This window comes from Rhyacophila brunnea, unplaced genomic scaffold (assembly GCF_057557595.1).
Source record: "Rhyacophila brunnea isolate RB1 unplaced genomic scaffold, BYU_Rbru_1.0 scaffold_19, whole genome shotgun sequence".
Classification (NCBI taxonomy): Eukaryota; Metazoa; Arthropoda; class Insecta; order Trichoptera; family Rhyacophilidae; genus Rhyacophila; species Rhyacophila brunnea.
The window spans coordinates 3,686,604-3,697,399 of NW_028232848.1; positions in this window are offsets into that span (position 1 = coordinate 3,686,604).

A 10,796-nucleotide genomic window follows, 5' to 3' on the forward strand; every position below is an offset into this window, starting at 1 on the left:
TGATAGATACCGATATGATGCACACTATCCGGCCAGCATCCTCTGAACACGGTGAAAAGTGGCGAGCGACACGGATTCTTGGAGGCGCCCATATGCTCCAGTTAAGGGGCGGATATGAACCAAAGAAGAAGAAAATGAATGAACCTTGAGAAAATATCTTTTGTACTTTTTGTGAGTATTTGTGTTCAGATCATCTTTAGATGAGATTTAGATGTCAGATTTTAAAAACCACAAAAATGTACTAAACTTATTGTGATAACATTTTTAATTCCGTGGGGTACGATGTATATGCAAAAGTGTTTTACTCGGAAAATTTGTCGTTTAAACACCCTATAACGATAAAAAATTGGAAAACAATAGTGTCATACAATGTAAGCGAAATTCTGTCGCATTGCAAAGTAATAATCGTTCGGCAATACTTGACCACAGAGAGTGTGCATCAGAATAATCAAATCGCTCATCGGGCATTGCCCTGTACCTCAAAAGTGACTACTTTGTTCCGATACACTATATAAACGTTAAGGACAAAAAGCAACTTAACAGTCTAATTCAAATCATTCTTAACGTAACATCTACGTCCGATTTGATTTGAAATTTCTGAGTAACGCATTAATTATTACAAATTCATAGCATGCACTATTATAGTTGAATATTTTAATTTGAACAGAATTAAGCATTTCCCATTTCTGCTTAATAACTTTAATAACATTAATAACATGTGAAGAAATCGCTGCATTCAGCACCAAACGATTGCAAAAACTCGAAGCAGATGGCAGGTTAACTGACGACTCCAAATCGCCCTACTGCTCAACACTCCATCCGATCGATAGGGATTTCATAAAAAAGAGCGGGTTAATAACAGAAGAAGGACTGGAGACCGCCTGGAGGATAATGGGGCTTAATTATTCGGATTGTATTTCTATTCCTCTTGTGTTTCCGCATCCATATGTTGACGACAGACACACGCTTGACTCTTTGTCTCATTTCAGCATAATAAAAAACACAATAACAAGAAGCGTATGAAAATGGTAAAGGTAGGCATGATGCACGCTGACCGGCCGCCATCCTCTGAACACGGTGAAAAGTGGCGTATGATAATGGTAGCGATTGACACTGACACGATGCACACTAACCGGCCGCCATCCTCTGAACACGGTGAAAAGTGTGGCGTAAGGTCACAGTAATAATAGACACTGACATGATGCACACTAACCGGCCAGCATCCTCTGAACACGGTGAAAAGTGGCGTAAGATTACGGTAGCGATTGACACTGACATGATGCACACTAAACGGCCGCCATCCTCTGAACACGGTGAAAAGTGTGGCGTAAGGTCACTGTAATAATAGACACTGATATGATGCACACTAACCGGCCAGCATCCTCTGAACACGGTGAAAAGTGGCGTAAGATTACGGTAGCGATTGACACTGACAAGATGCACACTAACCGGCCGCCATCTTCTGAACACGGTGAAAAGTGTAGCGTAAGTCAATGTAATGATAGACACCAATATGATGCACACTAACCGGCCGGCATCCTCTGAACACGGTGAAAAGTGGCGTAAGGTCATAATAATGATAGATACCGATATGATGCACACTATCCGGCCAGCATCCTCTGAACACGGTGAAAAGTGGCGAGCGACACGGATTCTTGGAGGCGCCCATATGCTCCAGTTAAGGGGCGGATATGAACCAAAGAAGAAGAAAATGAATGAACCTTGAGAAAATATCTTTTGTACTTTTTGTGAGTATTTGTGTTGAGATCATCTTTAGATGAGATTTAGATGTCAGATTTTAAAAACCACAAAAATGTACTAAACTTATTGTGATAACATTTTTAATTCCGTGGGGTACGATGTATATGCAAAAGTGTTTTACTCGGAAAATTTGTCGTTAAAACACCCTATAACGATAAAAAATTGGAAAACAATAGTGTCATACAATGTAAGCGAAATTCTGTCGCATTGCAAAGTAATAATCGTTTGGCAATACTTGACCACAGCGAGTGTGCATCAGAATAATCAAATCGCTCAGCGGGCATTGCCCTGTACCTCAAAAGTGACTACTTTGTTCCGATACACTATATAAACGTTAAGGACAAAAAGCAACTTAACAGTCTAATTCAAATCATTCTTAACGTAACATCTACGTCCGATTTGATTTGAAATTTCTGAATAACGCATTAATTATTACAAATTCAAAGCATGCACTATTATAGTTGAATATTTTAATTTGAACAGAATTAAGCATTTCCCATTTCTGCTTAATAACTTTAATAACATTAATAACATGTGAAGAAATCGCTGCATTCAGCACCAAACGATTGCAAAAACTCGAAGCAGATGGCAGGTTAACTGACGACTCCAAATCGCCCTACTGCTCAACACTCCATCCGATCGATAGGGATTTCATAAAAAAGAGCGGGTTAATAACAGAAGAAGGACTGGAGACCGCCTGGAGGATAATGGGGCTTAATTATTCGGATTGTATTTCTATTCCTCTTGTGTTTCCGCATCCATATGTTGACGACAGACACACGCTAGACTCTTTGTCTCATTTCAGCATAATAAAAAACACAATAACAAGAAGCGTATGAAAATGGTAAAGGTAGGCATGATGCACGCTGACCGGCCGCCATCCTCTGAACACGGTGAAAAGTGGCGTATGATAATGGTAGCGATTGACACTGACATGATGCACACTAACCGGCCGCCATCCTCTGAACATGGTGAAAAGTGTGGCGTAAGGTCACAGTAATAATAGACACTGACATGATGCACACTAACCGGCCAGCATCCTCTGAACACGGTGAAAAGTGGCGTAAGATTACGGTAGCGATTGACACTGACATGATGCACACTAAACGGCCGCCATCCTCTGAACACGGTGAAAAGTGTGGCGTAAGGTCACTGTAATAATAGACACTGATATGATGCACACTAACCGGCCAGCATCCTCTGAACACGGTGAAAAGTGGCGTAAGATTACGGTAGCGATTGACACTGACATGATGCACACTAACCGGCCGCCATCTTCTGAACACGGTTAAAAGTGTAGCGTAAGTCAATGTAATGATAGACACCAATATGATGCACACTAACCGGCCGGCATCCTCTGAACACGGTGAAAAGTGGCGTAAGGTCATAATAATGATAGATACCGAAATGATGCACACTATCCGGCCAGCATCCTCTGAACACGGTGAGAAGTGGCGAGCGACAGGGATTCTTGGAGGCGCCCATATGCTCCAGTTAAGGGGCGGATATGAACCAAAGAAGAAGAAAATGAATGAACCTTGAGAAAATATCTTTTGTACTTTTTGTGAGTATTTGTGTTGAGATCATCTTTAGATGTCAGATTTTAAAAACCACAAAAATGTACTAAACTTATTGTGATAACATTTTTAATTCCGTGGGGTACGATGTATATGCAAAAGTGTTTTACTCGGAAAATTTGTCGTTTAAACACCCTATAACGATAAAAAATTGGAAAACAATAGTGTCATACAATGTAAGCGAAATTCTGTCGCATTGCAAAGTAATAATCGTTCGGCAATACTTGACCACAGAGAGTGTGCATCAGAATAATCAAATCGCTCATCGGGCATTGCCCTGTACCTCAAAAGTGACTACTTTGTTCCGATACACTATATAAACGTTAAGGACAAAAAGCAACTTAACAGTCTAATTCAAATCATTCTTAACGTAACATCTACGTCCGATTTGATTTGAAATTTCTGAGTAACGCATTAATTATTACAAATTCATAGCATGCACTATTATAGTTGAATATTTTAATTTGAACAGAATTAAGCATTTCCCATTTCTGCTTAATAACTTTAATAACATTAATAACATGTGAAGAAATCGCTGCATTCAGCACCAAACGATTGCAAAAACTCGAAGCAGATGGCAGGTTAACTGACGACTCCAAATCGCCCTACTGCTCAACACTCCATCCGATCGATAGGGATTTCATAAAAAAGAGCGGGTTAATAACAGAAGAAGGACTGGAGACCGCCTGGAGGATAATGTGGCTTAATTATTCGGATTGTATTTCTATTCCTCTTGTGTTTCCGCATCCATATGTTGACGACAGACACACGCTAGACTCTTTGTCTCATTTCAGCATAATAAAAAACACAATAACAAGAAGCGTATGAAAATGGTAAAGGTAGGCATGATGCACGCTGACCGGCCGCCATCCTCTGAACACGGTGAAAAGTGTGGCGTAAGGTCACAGTAATAATAGACACTGACATGATGCACACTAACCGGCCAGCATCCTCTGAACACGGTGAAAAGTGGCGTAAGATTACGGTAGCGATTGACACTGACATGATGCACACTAACCGGCCGCCATCTTCTGAACACGGTGAAAAGTGTAGCGTAAGTCAATGTAATGATAGACACCAATATGATGCACACTAACCGGCCGGCATCCTCTGAACACGGTGAAAAGCGTAAGGTTATAATAATGATAGATACCGATATGATGCACACTATCCGGCCAGCATCCTCTGAACACGGTGAGAAGTGGCGAGCGACAGGGATTCTTGGAGGCGCCCATATGCTCCAGTTAAGGGGCGGATATGAACCAAAGAAGAAGAAAATGAATGAACCTTGAGAAAATATCTTTTGTACTTTTTGTGAGTATTTGTGTTGAGATCATCTTTAGATGAGATTTAGATGTCAGATTTTAAAAACCACAAAAATGTACTAAACTTATTGTGATAACATTTTTAATTCCGTGGGGTACGATGTATATGCAAAAGTGTTTTACTCGGAAAATTTGTCGTTTAAACACCCTATAACGATAAAAAATTGGAAAACAATAGTGTCATACAATGTAAGCGAAATTCTGTCGCATTGCAAAGTAATAATCGTTTGGCAATACTTGACCACAGCGAGTGTGCATCAGAATAATCAAATCGCTCAGCGGGCATTGCCCTGTACCTCAAAAGTGACTACTTTGTTCCGATACACTATATAAACGTTAAGGACAAAAAGCAACTTAACAGTCTAATTCAAATCATTCTTAACGTAACATCTACGTCCGATTTGATTTGAAATTTCTGAATAACGCATTAATTATTACAAATTCAAAGCATGCACTATTATAGTTGAATATTTTAATTTGAACAGAATTAAGCATTTCCCATTTCTGCTTAATAACTTTAATAACATTAATAACATGTGAAGAAATCGCTGCATTCAGCACCAAACGATTGCAAAAACTCGAAGCAGATGGCAGGTTAACTGACGACTCCAAATCGCCCTACTGCTCAACACTCCATCCGATCGATAGGGATTTCATAAAAAAGAGCGGGTTAATAACAGAAGAAGGACTGGAGACCGCCTGGAGGATAATGGGGCTTAATTATTCGGATTGTATTTCTATTCCTCTTGTGTTTCCGCATCCATATGTTGACGACAGACACACGCTAGACTCTTTGTCTCATTTCAGCATAATAAAAAACACAATAACAAGAAGCGTATGAAAATGGTAAAGGTAGGCATGATGCACGCTGACCGGCCGCCATCCTCTGAACACGGTGAAAAGTGGCGTATGATAATGGTAGCGATTGACACTGACACGATGCACACTAACCGGCCGCCATCCTCTGAACACGGTGAAAAGTGTGGCGTAAGGTCACAGTAATAATAGACACTGACATGATGCACACTAACCGGCCAGCATCCTCTGAACACGGTGAAAAGTGGCGTAAGATTACGGTAGCGATTGACACTGACATGATGCACACTAAACGGCCGCCATCCTCTGAACACGGTGAAAAGTGTGGCGTAAGGTCACTGTAATAATAGACACTGATATGATGCACACTAACCGGCCAGCATCCTCTGAACACGGTGAAAAGTGGCGTAAGATTACGGTAGCGATTGACACTGACATGATGCACACTAACCGGCCGCCATCTTCTGAACACGGTGAAAAGTGTAGCGTAAGTCAATGTAATGATAGACACCAATATGATGCACACTAACCGGCCGGCATCCTCTGAACACGGTGAAAAGTGGCGTAAGGTCATAATAATGATAGATACCGATATGATGCACACTATCCGGCCAGCATCCTCTGAACACGGTGAAAAGTGGCGAGCGACAGGGATTCTTGGAGGCGCCCATATGCTCCAGTTAAGGGGCGGATATGAACCAAAGAAGAAGAAAATGAATGAACCTTGAGAAAATATCTTTTGTACTTTTTGTGAGTATTTGTGTTGAGATCATCTTTAGATGAGATTTAGATGTCAGATTTTAAAAACCACAAAAATGTACTAAACTTATTGTGATAACATTTTTAATTCCGTGGGGTACGATGTATATGCAAAAGTGTTTTACTCGGAAAATTTGTCGTTAAAACACCCTATAACGATAAAAAATTGGAAAACAATAGTGTCATACAATGTAAGCGAAATTCTGTCGCATTGCAAAGTAATAATCGTTTGGCAATACTTGACCACAGCGAGTGTGCATCAGAATAATCAAATCGCTCAGCGGGCATTGCCCTGTACCTCAAAAGTGACTACTTTGTTCCGATACACTATATAAACGTTAAGGACAAAAAGCAACTTAACAGTCTAATTCAAATCATTCTTAACGTAACATCTACGTCCGATTTGATTTGAAATTTCTGAGTAACGCATTAATTATTACAAATTCATAGCATGCACTATTATAGTTGAATATTTTAATTTGAACAGAATTAAGCATTTCCCATTTCTGCTTAATAACTTTAATAACATTAATAACATGTGAAGAAATCGCTGCATTCAGCACCAAACGATTGCAAAAACTCGAAGCAGATGGCAGGTTAACTGACGACTCCAAATCGCGCTACTGCTCAACACTCCATCCGATCGATAGGGATTTCATAAAAAAGAGCGGGTTAATAACAGAAGAAGGACTGGAGACCGCCTGGAGGATAATGTGGCTTAATTATTCGGATTGTATTTCTATTCCTCTTGTGTTTCCGCATCCATATGTTGACGACAGACACACGCTAGACTCTTTGTCTCATTTCAGCATAATAAAAAACACAATAACAAGAAGCGTATGAAAATGGTAAAGGTAGGCATGATGCACGCTGACCGGCCGCCATCCTCTGAACACGGTGAAAAGTGTGGCGTAAGGTCACAGTAATAATAGACACTGACATGATGCACACTAACCGGCCAGCATCCTCTGAACACGGTGAAAAGTGGCGTAAGATTACGGTAGCGATTGACACTGACATGATGCACACTAACCGGCCGCCATCTTCTGAACACGGTGAAAAGTGTAGCGTAAGTCAATGTAATGATAGACACCAATATGATGCACACTAACCGGCCGGCATCCTCTGAACACGGTGAAAAGTGGCGTAAGGTTATAATAATGATAGATACCGATATGATGCACACTATCCGGCCAGCATCCTCTGAACACGGTGAGAAGTGGCGAGCGACAGGGATTCTTGGAGGCGCCCATATGCTCCAGTTAAGGGGCGGATATGAACCAAAGAAGAAGAAAATGAATGAACCTTGAGAAAATATCTTTTGTACTTTTTGTGAGTATTTGTGTTGAGATCATCTTTAGATGAGATTTAGATGTCAGATTTTAAAAACCACAAAAATGTACTAAACTTATTGTGATAACATTTTTAATTCCGTGGGGTACGATGTATATGCAAAAGTGTTTTACTCGGAAAATTTGTCGTTTAAACACCCTATAACGATAAAAAATTGGAAAACAATAGTGTCATACAATGTAAGCGAAATTCTGTCGCATTGCAAAGTAATAATCGTTCGGCAATACTTGACCACAGAGAGTGTGCATCAGAATAATCAAATCGCTCATCGGGCATTGCCCTGTACCTCAAAAGTGACTACTTTGTTCCGATACACTATATAAACGTTAAGGACAAAAAGCAACTTAACAGTCTAATTCAAATCATTCTTAACGTAACATCTACGTCCGATTTGATTTGAAATTTCTGAGTAACGCATTAATTATTACAAATTCATAGCATGCACTATTATAGTTGAATATTTTAATTTGAACAGAATTAAGCATTTCCCATTTCTGCTTAATAACTTTAATAACAATAATAACTTTGAAGAAATCGCTGCATTCAGCACCAAACGATTGCAAAAGCTCGAAGCAGATGGCAGGTTAACAGACGACTCCAAATCGCCCTACTGCTCAACACTCCATCCGATCGATAGGGATTTCATAAAAAAGAGCGGGTTAATAACAGAAGAAGGACTGGAGACTGCCAGGAGGATGATGGGGCTTAATTATTCGGATTGTATTTCTATTCCTCTTGTGTTTCCGCATCCATATGTTGACGACAGACACACGCTTATAATGTCTGATGGACAGCTACAAGCATCTCCCGCCAAAAAAGACTGAATCGCCAAGCCGCATGCACCGACTCTCGCCTCGGACGCCAAGCATCAGCAGCCCAGCCCGCGACACCACGTCTGCAGCCCGCCAAATCGCCATTACCAACCCACCGCCACGACAATAACCTGTATCTAAATCTAAAGTCATAATAATGATAGATACCGATATGATGCACGCTAACCGGCCAGCATCCTCTGAACATGGTGAAAAGTGGCGTAAGATTACGGTAGCGATTGACACTGACATGATGCACACTAACCGGCCGCCATCCTCTGAACACGATGAAAAGTGTGGCGTAAGGTCACTGTAATAATAGACACTGATATTATGCACACTAACCGGCCAGCATCCTCTGAACACGGTGAAAAGTGGCGTAAGATTACGGTAGCGATTGACACTGACATGATGCACACTAACCGGCCGCCATCCTCTGAACACGGTGAAAAGTGTGGCGTAAGGTCACTGTAATAATAGACACTGATATGATGCACACTAACCGGCCAGCATCCTCTGAACACGGTGAAAAGTGGCGTAAGGTTATAATAATGATAGATACCGATATGATGCACACTATCCGGCCAGCATCCTCTGAACACGGTGAGAAGTGGCGAGCGACAGGGATTCTTGGAGGCGCCCATATGCTCCAGTTAAGGGGCGGATATGAACCAAAGAAGAAGAAAATGAATGAACCTTGAGAAAATATCTTTTGTACTTTTTGTGAGTATTTGTGTTGAGATCATCTTTAGATGAGATTTAGATGTCAGATTTTAAAAACCACAAAAATGTACTAAACTTATTGTGATAACATTTTTAATTCCGTGGGGTACGATGTATATGCAAAAGTGTTTTACTCGGAAAATTTGTCGTTTAAACACCCTATAACGATAAAAAATTGGAAAACAATAGTGTCATACAATGTAAGCGAAATTCTGTCGCATTGCAAAGTAATAATCGTTCGGCAATACTTGACCACAGAGAGTGTGCATCAGAATAATCAAATCGCTCATCGGGCATTGCCCTGTACCTCAAAAGTGACTACTTTGTTCCGATACACTATATAAACGTTAAGGACAAAAAGCAACTTAACAGTCTAATTCAAATCATTCTTAACGTAACATCTACGTCCGATTTGATTTGAAATTTCTGAGTAACGCATTAATTATTACAAATTCATAGCATGCACTATTATAGTTGAATATTTTAATTTGAACAGAATTAAGCATTTCCCATTTCTGCTTAATAACTTTAATAACAATAATAACTTTGAAGAAATCGCTGCATTCAGCACCAAACGATTGCAAAAGCTCGAAGCAGATGGCAGGTTAACAGACGACTCCAAATCGCCCTACTGCTCAACACTCCATCCGATCGATAGGGATTTCATAAAAAAGAGCGGGTTAATAACAGAAGAAGGACTGGAGACTGCCAGGAGGATGATGGGGCTTAATTATTCGGATTGTATTTCTATTCCTCTTGTGTTTCCGCATCCATATGTTGACGACAGACACACGCTAATAATGTCTGATGGACAGCTACAAGCATCTCCCGCCAAAAAAGACTGAATCGCCAAGCCGCATGCACCGACTCTCGCCTCGGACGCCAAGCATCAGCAGCCCAGCCCGCGACACCACGTCTGCAGCCCGCCAAATCGCCATTACCAACCCACCGCCACGACAATAACCTGTATCTAAATCTAAAGTCATAATAATGATAGATACCGATATGATGCACGCTAACCGGCCAGCATCCTCTGAACACGGTGAAAAGTGGCGTAAGATTACGGTAGCGATTGACACTGACATGATGCACACTAACCGGCCGCCATCCTCTGAACACGATGAAAAGTATGGCGTAAGGTCACTGTAATAATAGACACTGATATTATGCACACTAACCGGCCAGCATCCTCTGAACACGGTGAAAAGTGGCGTAAGATTACGGTAGCGATTGACACTGACATGATGCACACTAACCGGCCGCCATCCTCTGAACACGGTGAAAAGTGTGGCGTAAGGTCACTGTAATAATAGACACTGATATGATGCACACTAACCGGCCAGCATCCTCTGAACACGGTGAAAAGTGGCGTAAGATTACGGTAGCGATTGACACTGACATGATGCACACTAACCGGCCGCCATCCTCTGAACACGGTGAAAAGTGTGGCGTAAGGTCACTGTAATAATAGACACTGATATGATGCACACTAACCGGCCAGCATCCTCTGAACACGGTGAAAAGTGGCGTAAGATTACGGTAGCGATTGACACTGACATGATGCACACTAACCGGCCGCCATCCTCTGAACACGGTGAAAAGTGTGGCGTAAGGTCACTGTAATAATAGACACTGATATGATGCACACTAACCGGCCAGCATCCTCTGAA